This window comes from Peromyscus maniculatus, chromosome 8 (genome assembly GCF_049852395.1).
Source record: "Peromyscus maniculatus bairdii isolate BWxNUB_F1_BW_parent chromosome 8, HU_Pman_BW_mat_3.1, whole genome shotgun sequence".
NCBI classification, from domain to species: Eukaryota; Metazoa; Chordata; class Mammalia; order Rodentia; family Cricetidae; genus Peromyscus; species Peromyscus maniculatus.
This window is the reverse complement of record NC_134859.1, coordinates 2,322,787-2,335,183: the sequence shown is the minus strand read 5'-3', so window position 1 is coordinate 2,335,183 and position 12,397 is coordinate 2,322,787. Positions and strand designations below refer to the sequence as shown.

At 44.8% G+C, this 12,397-nt stretch overlaps 1 long non-coding RNA gene and 1 pseudogene across 6 annotated transcripts in view; one reads left to right on the top strand and one right to left on the bottom strand.

The window, feature by feature from the left end:
- Positions 1–12,397, bottom strand: part of LOC143274520 (uncharacterized) — a 331,539-nt gene that overhangs the window by 280,443 nt on the left and 38,699 nt on the right. For 4 of the 6 annotated variants that reach the window (XR_013053152.1, XR_013053147.1, XR_013053150.1 and 1 more), the window contains exon 2: positions 984–1,092. The exons of 1 other annotated variant lie outside the window; for it this stretch is intronic. This is a non-coding gene — a long non-coding RNA (uncharacterized LOC143274520). Of the gene's footprint in view, positions 1–983; positions 1,093–6,860; positions 9,028–12,397 lie in introns of those variants that run through there. One more of the 6 variants, XR_013053149.1, reaches the window with a different exon arrangement.
- On the top strand, positions 1,858–1,953 carry LOC121831838 (U6 spliceosomal RNA; annotated as a pseudogene).

The following is a 12,397-nucleotide window of genomic DNA, read 5'->3' as shown; positions in this document are numbered from 1 at the left end:
TGAGGAGAACCTCTGGCATGGTTGGTGACCACAAGGAGAGCTGGGCTAGTCTCCAAAGGCCCTACCCCCTGTGACACACCTCCACCAGGCCTCACAACCTCCAGGGACAGCGCTACCCACTGGAGACCTTGTGCTCTAGCACCTGAGCCTATTGAGAGCATCTCACAAGCAAACCATAGTGACAACCAAGTGACATTCTCCATTAGCAGTGTGAATGCCTTCAGCACTTTTGTGAAGACCTTGAACTCTTCTGGGCATAATTTTTTTCAGTGGATGACATAGGCTATGTTGTACTATGAAGGAACTGAATTGTATTGAAATACAGTTACAGAAGTGTTAAATAAGCTTCTAACAGAGCAGCATATATGCAATATACATTATCCTTATTAATACTCTAAAGAAAAAAATGTAGCAATAGGTTCAATAGCTACTACAATGTCAACAACATGATGAGAATAAAGGACATGGGGAGGTGCTGCAGCAACTGTAATGAGATATGAAAATAGCTTGGTAGTTTCCGCTGGTGACAGCTGTGGGGATCAGATGTGGCTGTGTTAACCGCACAGTAGTTTGTTGTCCACATCTGCAATTGAAGGAGTTCTGAAAATCAGAGGGCAATGAAAAACACATTTCCTATGCAAGTTGATGAATCCTTTATATTCTCTCTAGAGAGCTGTAGGGACCGGCATGTTCATTGTGGGTTAGGAACCCTTGAGCTGGACAGTGAATATGTCCAACAGCCTAGCACTCTGATTAGAGGCTGGAACAGAGTGCACACAACAACCAATGGCACAGATAAAAATATGAAATGAAAGGGGGCTTAGAGGTTGCAAACTAGCCCTCATACATGGGGGAGTATGGTATGCATGTGGCTTTGAGTATGTCTACATGCACACATGTGTTTCCCATTATGAGACAGCCCTACATTTGCATGGGGGTACCATGGGGCCTGAAGAGATGGCTCAGTGGTTAAGAGTGCTTACTGCTTTTGTAGAGGACCCAGGTTCAGTTTCCAGAATCCACATCAGGTGACTCTCAACTTCATGTAACTCTGGTTCCAGGGAAGTCAATGCCGTCTGGCCTCCTCAAGCACTTGAATCAATAAATAAAAATAAAATCTTTCAAAATAAAAAAGAAATGCAGCATGCTGAGTTACTGCAGACATGTAACATCAGAGCCCCAGCCATTTCAGGAGTACCTAGTAGATATCTCCTGACCTTCTCCACTGTTGACACAGCAATTTTTACTATTTTATTTCATAGGTGAGTACATCAAAATATGGAAAGATGAATGAAATAATTTATCCAAGGTTACCAGGCTTCTAACCAAAGGAGCTGGCATCATAGTCAGATTGCCTGGCTCTAAAGCCCAGGTTCATATCTCTTCTGTGGAGGTAATTTTTAAACAACAACTTGTTTAAAACTCCACATGTATGTGCGATTGAAGCTTCAGATGTGTTATTATAACCATAAAATAAAATGATGTGGGTCCTCAATACACCGTACAGTAGAAATGTGACATGTATGAGGTTAAGGAAGGGCTAGGCTGAGGCTTGGAAGGTAGCCAGTAGTTAAGAGCCCTTGGACCCAGGTTTGGTTCCCAGCACCTATGTTGTGGCTCACAACAGTCTATAAATTCAGTTCCAGGAAATCCAGTGCCCTCTTCTGGCTTCCATGGGCACTGGTCACATGTGTGGTGCACTTATATACGTGCAGGCAAAACACCAATACACATAAAGTAAAATGAAAATACAAAAATAAGAAATATATATAGGGCCAAACTTAGGAGAGGAGATAATTGATGGGCGGAAAAGGCCAAGGAAGTTTTCATTATATTGGTTGTTTTAGTTATTAAGCAGTGTGCACATATACTAAAATTGGAATGATACAGAGAAGATTAGCATGGCCCCTGCACAAGGATGGCATGCAAATTCATGAAGCATTCCATATTTTTGAAAAATAAGCCTTGGTGGTTCGTGTTCCTAGAGTTGTGTCTATGCCAGTGGACCATGGCAGTTAGACACAGATGATGCTCACACGCTCCAGAAGAGAATCTGACTTCACTGCGGCTGTTCTTGCTACTACAGTGGTAGCAGCCACTACTGCTAGCTAATGTTTCTGGTATTGCTATTTCATAGCTGGTTACTACAGCTAGTGCAGTGGAGACCCTGGCAGCAAAAGTAGCTACCACAGTTAATTATGATGAATTTAATTAATCAGTAATATACATTTCAATTGGCTTTGATAGTTATAAAATTTATAAAACTCAAGTTCCACTTGCGTTTGGGATACCATCTTACGAGGACTCCAATTTGCAGTAAGGCTCGTTAAGGAAGGGAATGGCTCAATTGCCATTAGCCTACTGGCTATAAGTGGGTTAGGACTTCTGTTGGTCTTTTCTGTGTTAAACACACAGATTGCAAGCCCAGTGCCACTTTGAGATCTTTGGCAGCAGTTCACCCTACAGCTCACACGTGGTTGAGCCTGTATGATAATGAGTATTCAATGACGGGTAATAGCTGGGGGGCATGCACCAACCTAAGACAGGGGACCTGTGAGGCCTGGATAGGTACCCCCTATGACAGGTAAGGTGACATGCTGATGTCCCATGCAGCCTAAGACATAAGCTCAGTTTTTAGTAAAAAGGGGGGACCTGTTGGGCCCTGCCCCCCCTTCCTTGAGTAGCTGTTGCCTTGCTTGCTGACCTTGACCAGATGTCCTCCCTATGCTAATTCCCTGCCGGTTTCCTTCTGTAGGGAGCCGCCATTCTAAGATGGCGCTGACTTCCTGGTAGCCTAGCTGTAAACAACTCCATATTTGGCTATGTTCTTAGGACTATGTGTCCTGAGGTCTGCACATGCGCGAGTATGGTAATTGACTCCATGTCCTCAGCCTATCCCGTGGCTCCCCGTGCTTGCATTCTGGCAGGACCCAATCACAGTACGGCACGGCACGTTTGCCTGATTCCCTATGTAAGCAGCTGCATTTTAGTCCTCGGGGCCCCTCACCAGCTCTCCCTTAATCAAGAGGCGCTCCAATAAAGTGTGATCTGAGAAGAATCCTCGAGTGGTGGTCGTTCGTCCTCGCTGGCCGAGGAGCTCGCCGCATCCTTCCTCCTAAATGCTTACCCGAGGTTCCTTGTTTGTGTATCTTGTATTTGGTGTAAACAGCTAAGATGCAAGTATGTAAAACATCTGTACCGAACTTCTGCCCTCCAGGGTTCTCCCACTGTGCTGTAAGCCTGTATTTAAGGCCTTTTCCCTCCTAAATGGCATTCGGCATTCTGTTGAGATGAATGACCCGCTGTCTTGTCTCTGTTTTAATCCTCAGCCCTCACATGGACATGGTGAATGGTTGGTGGCGTGGGCACTACAGGAGCAAACAGCTGTTCCACACCTTACCGTGTGAATTACTGCACTCAAATTGTTGTCCAATAGAGAAAAGATTGCTGGAAATAATTGCCCACACATGAGTGATCCCACATACACTGAACTTTGATATTGTTTACATTTTGACAATGTCACTTTTCTTTTGCTATTTAAAGTAAGAAAAAGTGGGATGGAAGAAAGGAAGAGGGGCCCATTGGTGGGAGGAGTATGAGAAGTCTTCTTGGTACCAAGCAATGTTCTCTTTCATGAGTGTGATGTCCTTGCAGGTCATCTTAGTAATATCTGATGTTCTGCCTATGAATGATCCTTTTCTGAATATATGTTAAACATCAGAAGTATAGCTACATGAAGATGTCATCTTGTGAATATCCAAAAGAGGTAGAATATCCAAAACCTGCTACCAAGCCATCCCTGGACTCAGGAGTCACTCAGTAGGTGTACATTCCCATTCAAAGGCTACAGGCACCAGACAAAAGCAGAGCACTAATTTAAGACTTTATCCCAGCTCTCTGGGAATACCTGCAGCATTCTCTATGTGGTGGCTTTTGTCAAACAGCTGTTGACATCATAAGGGCCCAGAAAAACCTAGCCATATGGCCAGGTTCTGGAACGGAGGAACCTGAGGCACCAAGAAAGAAAAACAAGATTCTAAGTGGCACTAGAGATCACATCAATTATCTTCTCTTGTGGTGGTTTGAAAGAAAATGCTCTCCATAGGGAGTGGTGCTATTAGGAGGTGTGGCTTTGTTGGAGGAAGTATGTCACTATGGGGGTGGATTTGGAGGTATCATATGTTCAAGACACTGCCCAGTTGCTTCCACTGCCTGCGGATCAAGATGTAGAACTCTCAGCTCCTACTCCAGCACCAGCACGATGTCTGCCTTGCACACTGCCATGTCCCACCAAGAAGACAATGGACTAAACCTCTGAAACTGTAAGCCAGCCCTAATTAAATGTTTTCCTTTGTAAGAGTTGCTGTGGTCATGGTGTCTCTTCACAGCAATAGAAGGCCTGAGATGGAAGTTGGCACCAGAGACTGGGGAATTGCTGTGATCAGCCTGACCATGCTTCTGTTTAGAGGAATTTGGATTTTGGAGTTTCAGTTAGAAAAGCAGTGGAATGCTTTAAGCACTGTTTAATGGATCATACTAGGAGGAGCATGGAAGACAACGGTGCTGAGGGTGATTTGAACTGTAAGGCCTGGCTCAAGAGGTTTCAGAGAAGAATATTAGTATGTAGGCTAGAGACTGTTCTTATGATATTTTGGTGAAAATGTGGCTGCTTTCTGCCCTTGCCCAAAAAAAGTCTGCCTGAGGCTAAATTGAAGAGCTTTTGATTAATTGCTTTGGCAGAGGAAATCTCAAAACAGTCAAGCACAGTAGACTCTGTCGTGTGGTTATTAGTGATAACTCTAATGAAGATCTATAATGAAAAAGAGCAAGCTGAGAAAGTAAAAATACCAAATGTACAAGTTGAGGAGAAAAGGGGAACCAAGAAGTGGAATGGAGCTAAGTAAGTCCTGTGTTCTGAATGGAGGCCCAAAGAGGCCATTCTGTGAAGCTGTGAAGGTGAAGCTTGGATTGCCTTGGAGATCCCAAGAGTTGTGGACGAGCTTCTAATAAGAAATGGAACCAGCCCAAGATGAGAGACATGTGTTGAAGTCAGCAAAGCTGAAAGGAGTTGGAGATCTGAAGAGTGTTTTGAATCAGACATGGAGATGCAGAGTTTGGAGTTTGCCCAGCTGGTTTTCAGTCTTGCTTTGGTCCAGTATTTCCTCACTATGTTCCCTTCCCTAAATTTTGGAATGGTAATGTATATCCTGTGCCATTATATGTTGGAATTATGTGATCTGCTTTTTGGTTTTGCTTTTACAGGGAATTACAGTTAAGAGATTACATGAATCTCAGAAAAGACTTTGAACTTTAGACTTCTAAGTAAGTTGAGACTGTTATAGACTGTAAGGACTTTTGAGGTTGAACTGAGTACAATTTTGTGTTATGATACGGCTACAAGCCTGTGAGGGCCAGGGAGCAGAATGTGGTGGTTTGAAAGAAAATGGCCTCCAAAAAGAGTGGCACTACTAGAAGGTGTGGCCTTGTTGGAGTAGGTGTGGCTCTGTTGGAGGAAGTGTGTCACTGTGGGGACAGGTTTTGAGGTCTCCTATGCTCAAGCTATGCCCACTGTGGGACATGGTTCACTTCCTGTTGCCTGGGGATCAAGATGTAGCTCCAGCACCATGTCTGCCTGCGCTCCACCATGACAATAATGAACCTCTGAGTTGTAAGCCACCCTAATTAAATGTTTCCTTTGTAAGAGTTACCATGGTCATGGTGTGTGGTGGTATTGTATTCCCCAAAATATTGTGTACTCTAATAAATTTATCTGGGGTCAGAGAACAGACAGCCACTAGATACAAAGGCTAGAAAATGGTGGCACTCACACCTTTAATCCTAGCATTCCAGAGGCAGAAATCCCTCTGGATCTCTGTGAGTTCAAGGCCACATTGAAAATAGCCAAGCATGGTGACACACGCCTTTAATCCCAGAAAGCCAGCCTTTAATCCCAGGGAGTGGTGGTAGAAAGCAAAAAGATATATAAGGCGTGAGGACCAGAAACTAGAAGATTTTGGCTGGTTAAGTTTTCAGGCTTTGGAGCAACACAGTTCAGCTGAGATTCATTCTGGATGAGGACTCAGAGGCTTCCAGTCTGAGGAAACAGGACCAGCTGAGGATCCGGCGAGGTGAGATGCCTGTGGCTTGTTCTGTCTCTCTGATCTACCAGCATGGACCCCAATAACTTGCCTCAGGTTTGATTTTATTAATAAGAACTTTTAAGATTCCTGCTACAATGGTGTCTCTTCACAGCAATAGAAACCTTAATTAAGACAGAAGTTCTTAGGAAGTCACTATAAGCACCTGTCTATCCTAGATAGGATTTCTATCACTGTGAAGAGATACCACAACCATGGAAACTCTTATACAGGAAAACATTTAATGTGGTGGCTTACAGTTTTCATATGTTTAGTCCATCATCATCATGGTGGGACATGGTGGTATGCAGGCAGACATGGTGCTGGAGAAGGAGCTGGGAGCCCTACATCTTGATCCTCAGGCAACAAGATATGAACTGTTCCATTTGGTGTGGCTTGAGCATATATGAGACCTCAAAGCCTGTCCCCACAGTGACACACTTCCTCCAACAAGGCCACACCTCCTAATAGTGCCACTCCCTCTGGGGGCCGTTTTCTTTCACACTACCACAGTACCTTTAGTGGTTTGTCTTCCAGCCTCTCCTCAAGAGCACGGAAGATTTCTATAAATGAAGACTTTGCTCCTGCAAGTAGAGAGGAAAGAAAGAATTGAAATGTAGGAGGAAGAACCATGATTCAGAATCAGGAGGCCTAGTGTACTATCTAGTTAGTACTGTATAACAAACTGCCCCAAATCTCAGAATTTCATAGGGATGAGCATACCTCATTTCCTATAAGTCAGCTAGGTGTTTGGGTTGACCTGGACAAGTCTCAGCTTGGCTGTCATTTAACAGTCATCATCAGGATAGGTTGCCTGGAGCTGACTGTCAACCCCTCACTGGAACCTTGAATGTTCAGTGGCCAACTGGCTGTGAGCCAAGGTCATCTATATGTCATCAATCATCCTGTAGATTAGACCAGAATTTTCTTAGAATGCTTGGAAAAGACTCCAAGAGAAGAAAAGGAGAAGTATACAAAGAAGCTTAAGGTCTTAACTCGTAACTGTCATACTGTCACCTCTGCCGGGTTCTATAGGCTAAAATAATTCACAAAGTGAACCTAGAATTAAGGACAAAGAAAGAAGATGCTGAGTCTTGGTGGATGCTGGGAAGGAAAGAGCCATTTTTACAACTGGCACTCCATACCTGCAATATGTTTCCAACTTTGTAATAGTAACTAGCTTTGTGGCTTGGAATTACTTCCTCTCTTTGCATTTCCACTTCCATCTTTATCTGTGAGGTCAGAACACTGAACTAAATCAAGGTCTGGTGCTGTGGCTTGGCTAAGTTTTCCCAGGACTCCAGCACATAAGGGTTACACTCCAGAGTGGTGGTCCTGGGGGGTCTGCAGACCTCAAAGAGAGGGGCCTTTTAGAAGGTCCTTAAGTCACTGGAGATGGGAGTCCTTGAAAGGAATTCTTCTTCCTCTTCACCCTCTCCTCTTCTCTCTCTCACTGCGCCCCCACTATGCTGTCTCAAGAGTAACTGCTTGTTACAGCCTACATTGTACAGCCTACATCATACAGCTTATGTTGTACAGCCTCCATTATATAGCCTACATTGACAGCCTACCTTGTACAGCCTACCTTGTACAGCCTACCCTATGTTGTACAGCCAATGTTGTACAGCTTGCGTTGTACAGCCTACATCCTACAGTCCACATCGTACAGCCTACATCATACAGCTGGCATTGGACAGCCTACCTTGGACAGCTTACACTGTACAGCCTACATTGGCAGCCGAAACAGATGGCAACATAGTACTGAATTTGAGTCTCTGGAACCATGGCCAAAATGGACTTCTCTTTACATCACTTGTGGCCTGTGTCAGTTTTTTGTTGCTGTAGAAGTGACAGAAAAGTAACTGTTGGCATAGCATGCGTTTGGCACACTATGACCAATTGATCACCTCATTAGCCAATGAACTTTTTTGGGACACCTATATGTTAACACCTTGCCTGTAGCTGCTTTTGTGCTAATAGAACAGGTTTGAGTAGCTGTGAAAGGGACCACAGGACCAGCAAAGCTGGAGGTTTTTTTTGTTTGTTTGTTTTTTGTTTTTTGGGGACCTTTGGGGTAAGTTTATGGATCCCAGAAGCAAAAGAGTTCTTAGGTTCCCTCTGACAATTGATACAGTCTGCCCCAAGCTTCCCATGGAGCTTAGTAGTCATAATAACACTGTGGTTTGTGGTACTTCATTGCCTGTCTCAACTCTGTGATAGGGAGCAATAGAGAAGGTTAGTCCAGCTGGGAGATTCTGGAGCCTATCTAAAGCACTAGCTCTGTAATAAGGTCATTTTTGGCTGGCCACAACTTATTTTCCCACCTATAAGATAACAAGCATGGCACTCCTTCCTCATGGGGCTCTCCAGGGTGGCACAACCTTAGGGAAAACTCTCTCTTTGAATGCTGAGGAAGCAGAAGTCCATAAAGGAAAAATGATTTCTTCAACATTATTCTGTCTCCTGAATCCTAGTTCAACACTTGCTTCATGAGTGTGAAGATGCTCAAAAAATAATGGAAACTGTACGGAAAGGGGGCTGGCTACAGAAACCCACCCTGACCCTGGAGCCCAGAACTAGGGAAAGATGGCTCAGATCATGGCAGAAAGAAACACAGTTTGGCTCAAATCAGAGCCATCTCTGGCCCTGGCCAAGTGACTTGTGAAACCAACCAATCACAGAGCAGGACAGTAGAACCCTGACCTTGGGGCCCAGACCAGGGAAAGAAACACAGCCTGGGTTTGGGACCTGAGCCAAAGAAATGAACCAAGGAAACCTGCCCTGATTCTGAAAATAGTACCAAAGAAACACTCTTGGTCCCTAGAGTCAGAATCAATGAAAGAAATGTGCCCTGGCCTTAGAATCAAAAAGCTAAGTAAGGCCAGTTAAAGAAACACAGTTTGGCTCAAATCAGAGCCATCTCTGCCCCTGGCCAAGTGGACTTGTGAAATCAAACAATCACAGAGCAGAACAGTAGAACCCTGGGCCCCAAGTCAACCCCTAATTGACTCCACCACCAAGACATCCTAGGTAAACTGCCCTGCCTGGTCAGTTTAAAAAGGGCTGTTCTCTCCACCTTGGTAGAGGCAGCTACTCTCCTGGACTGCTCCTTCCCAAATAAATCTCTTTCTCAAAAGAGTTTTGGCTGTGAGGATCTTCATTCACTGGCATAGAGAAGATCCTTGCTGAGATGTCCCTCAATGGACAGAACAAGAGAGAGCTTTAAAAAGTAATATTTTCTCTGGAGTCAGAGGAGATTGCTACATTTCTGCAGGGGTTTCCCCTTTTGCAGAGTGAAGCTAAAGAAGCAACATCTTAAGCTGGAGAAGCAGAGCTCTGTTAGGAAGTCCCCTTAAGTAGGGGCTGAGCAAAGCCCAGCTATAGTGGCTCTCCAGAAGAGGAGCAGGATTGCTATATCCTGTGGGGAGACCATCCACCATCACACCAGTTATAGCCTGACTTTCCTGAACAGTCAGGATACCCTTTCCTGCTGAAGCAGTTCCAGGCTTGACTCTCATGAGCAGTCAGAAAAACTTTCCTTCCCAGATGTCCAGAATACCTCGCCCTCCAGTGTTGGGCTGCCCCTTTGCAGCTCCAGCTGCTAGAGCTGTCCTAAGCAGCTCAAGGTGTTGCCTGACTCCTCGGGTAGTCAGGACACCTTTCCCCAGAGTTGTAAACTCACATTTTGGTGCCAAAACCTGGGACCAAACCCACAGAGTTGCAACAAATTTACTTACAGAGATGGATGGAAAAGGGACACAGTTGGCAAAGTGCTATTGCACTTTATGAGCATGAGGACCTGAGTTTAAATCCCTAGCATCCATATAAAAATAAGGCCCAGGCTCACTGGGCAAAGACTTTTGCCATAAAATCCTGATGATCCATTTCAATCCCTGGAGCCATGTAAAAGTGAAAGGAGAGAACCAATTCCATAAAATTGTCCCCTGACCTCCATATCTGTCCTGTGGCACACTCATATATCATACCCACATATAATACTATTTTTAATAACTAATGTGCAGTGGTATGTGTCTATATTCCCAGGATGGGGAAGGGAGCACAGGCAGCAGATTCCTAGGACTCACTAACCAGCCAGTCTAGCTGACTAGTAGGTTCCAGGTTCAGTGAAAGAACTCTCAAGAAAAGAAAGAGAGAAAGAAAGAAAGAAAGGAAGGAAGGAAGGAAGGAAGGAAGGAAGGAAGGAAGGAAAGAAGGAAGGAAAGAAGGGAGAAAGAAAAGGAAAGGGAAAGAAAGACATGCAGATTGACTGAAGAAGACAGTCAACATCAACTTCTGACCTCCACTCCACGCACGCACGCACGCACGCACGCACCCGCACCCGCACCGGCACCCACACACATACGGACACCACATACACGAGAGAAAGAGAGACAGACAGACAGAGAGAAAGACAGAGAGAGAGAGAGAGAGAGAGAGAGAGAGAGAGAGAGAGAGAGAGAGAAATAGGCCATTCATGACTCCATCACTAGGGATGAGGGAAGAGACATGACCAGGTAGGAGGGTAAACGTGGTCCTCTCTGCCCAGGAAGCTGCACACTGGGCATTGAAGAGAAGACAGGAGAGTGTGAGGAGCAGGAAGGAAGATGAAGCTGTCAAATGCCTGCTGTCACAGCAGCCTTCTCCCCTCCTTTCCTGCCACTGCAAACAGAGACATTGGGGTTTGTAGGGGGAGGGGAAGGGAAATCAGAGCCAAGAGTCTATGTGGATGGGTAAGGAAGTGGGTTCAGGACTTCCTTGACCCATGAGGTAGAATTAATGAGGATAGCCCTTGGTGTGGTCCTGGGGAGGCAGTTATGCTCCTCAAAATAATTTCCCACATCTCATGCACTCCTAGTCTCCATAAAGCCTGCTCCAGATCCCTTCCAGCCAGGGCCAGCCTCCTGGCAGACACACAGATGGCTCTAACTTTACAGCCAAAATTACCTTTCCAGGAAAATGCTTCCACCTTCTGCAAAGGACACAGAAAATAGTGTACAAAGAAGATTGTGAACTTTTGAAACAGAACATTCTGCCCCTGAATTAATGCCTTCATTTAATTTCCGATGAATGGCTGGTATGGTGGGGCACATCTTTCAGCCCAGCACTCCAGGGTCAAAAGCAGACAAATCTCTGTAAATTTGAGACCAACCTGATCTACATATTATATTCCAGGTGAAGAAAAGAAGACAGAAGAGGAGGAAGAGGAGGAGGAGGAAGAGGAGGAGAAGGAAGAAGAAACATTTGAATAGAACATAGTGAGGCTACACAAAAAAAAATATTTTTACTGGATATAATATATATATATATATATATATATATATATATATATATATATATATTATACATACATACATATAAACATTACTGTGATGAAAGTTGCAGGACAGGAACCATGGACCCCACCATGGTTGAAGAGTCATGACCAAAAAGGGTACTAGTTCCTATTTCTGATGCTTCCTCCCAGCTGGAAGTATTATTTAGAGGAGTTATTGTCATCTTCAGGATATGAGGCCTAGCTGCAGAACGACTTCCAGTGACACCTTCCAGAAGAAACTTCAGCAGGGAAAGATTTATTGCATCTCACAGTTTTATCTTATCACTTACCTTGTGAGACCACTAGGGCTGGGCCTTTGAAGGGCATAGCTGGGCACTGGCTCTGGTGCCACCCTCTGCTTTCTGATCTACTGTTCTGTGACGAGCCTCCACTGATCCTCCCCACAACCATGGACTGAGCTGCTGTACCTGCCTTCTCTGCCAAGACAGAATGAAGCCCCTTCAAAAGAGTGAGCTAGCAGAGCATGAAGGCAGCAGTAAGGCTGGGGAGGTGATGCCAGGAAGATAAGAAGTTCACGGTCATCATCAGCTACACAGAGCTGGAGACCAGGCTGCATTGAGGCCTTGTCTCAAACAAACAAAACCTAAAATAAGCTAAGAACTGTGGGCTGCAACAAATCTTTCCCTTCTTGTTTCTTCTGGAAAGTATCCTGGTCACAGCACTGCTAAAGAAACACAAGGGAAGAATATAAATTAAAACAAACCTAACACAAGAACAAAAGCTAGACTACAGAGCAAAGCTGAAAACCTGACAATGTTTTAACTGCCCTGGACCAGGGAGCTAGCCCAGGAGCTCAAGTGCTAACCTCATGAACATGACTGGGTCTCCTGAACTCAGGTGAAATGCTGGGTGTGGTGGCACAAGCTTTTAAACCCAGCACTGGAGAAGCAGGGACAGGCAGAGCACTGGGGCTCACTGACCAGAC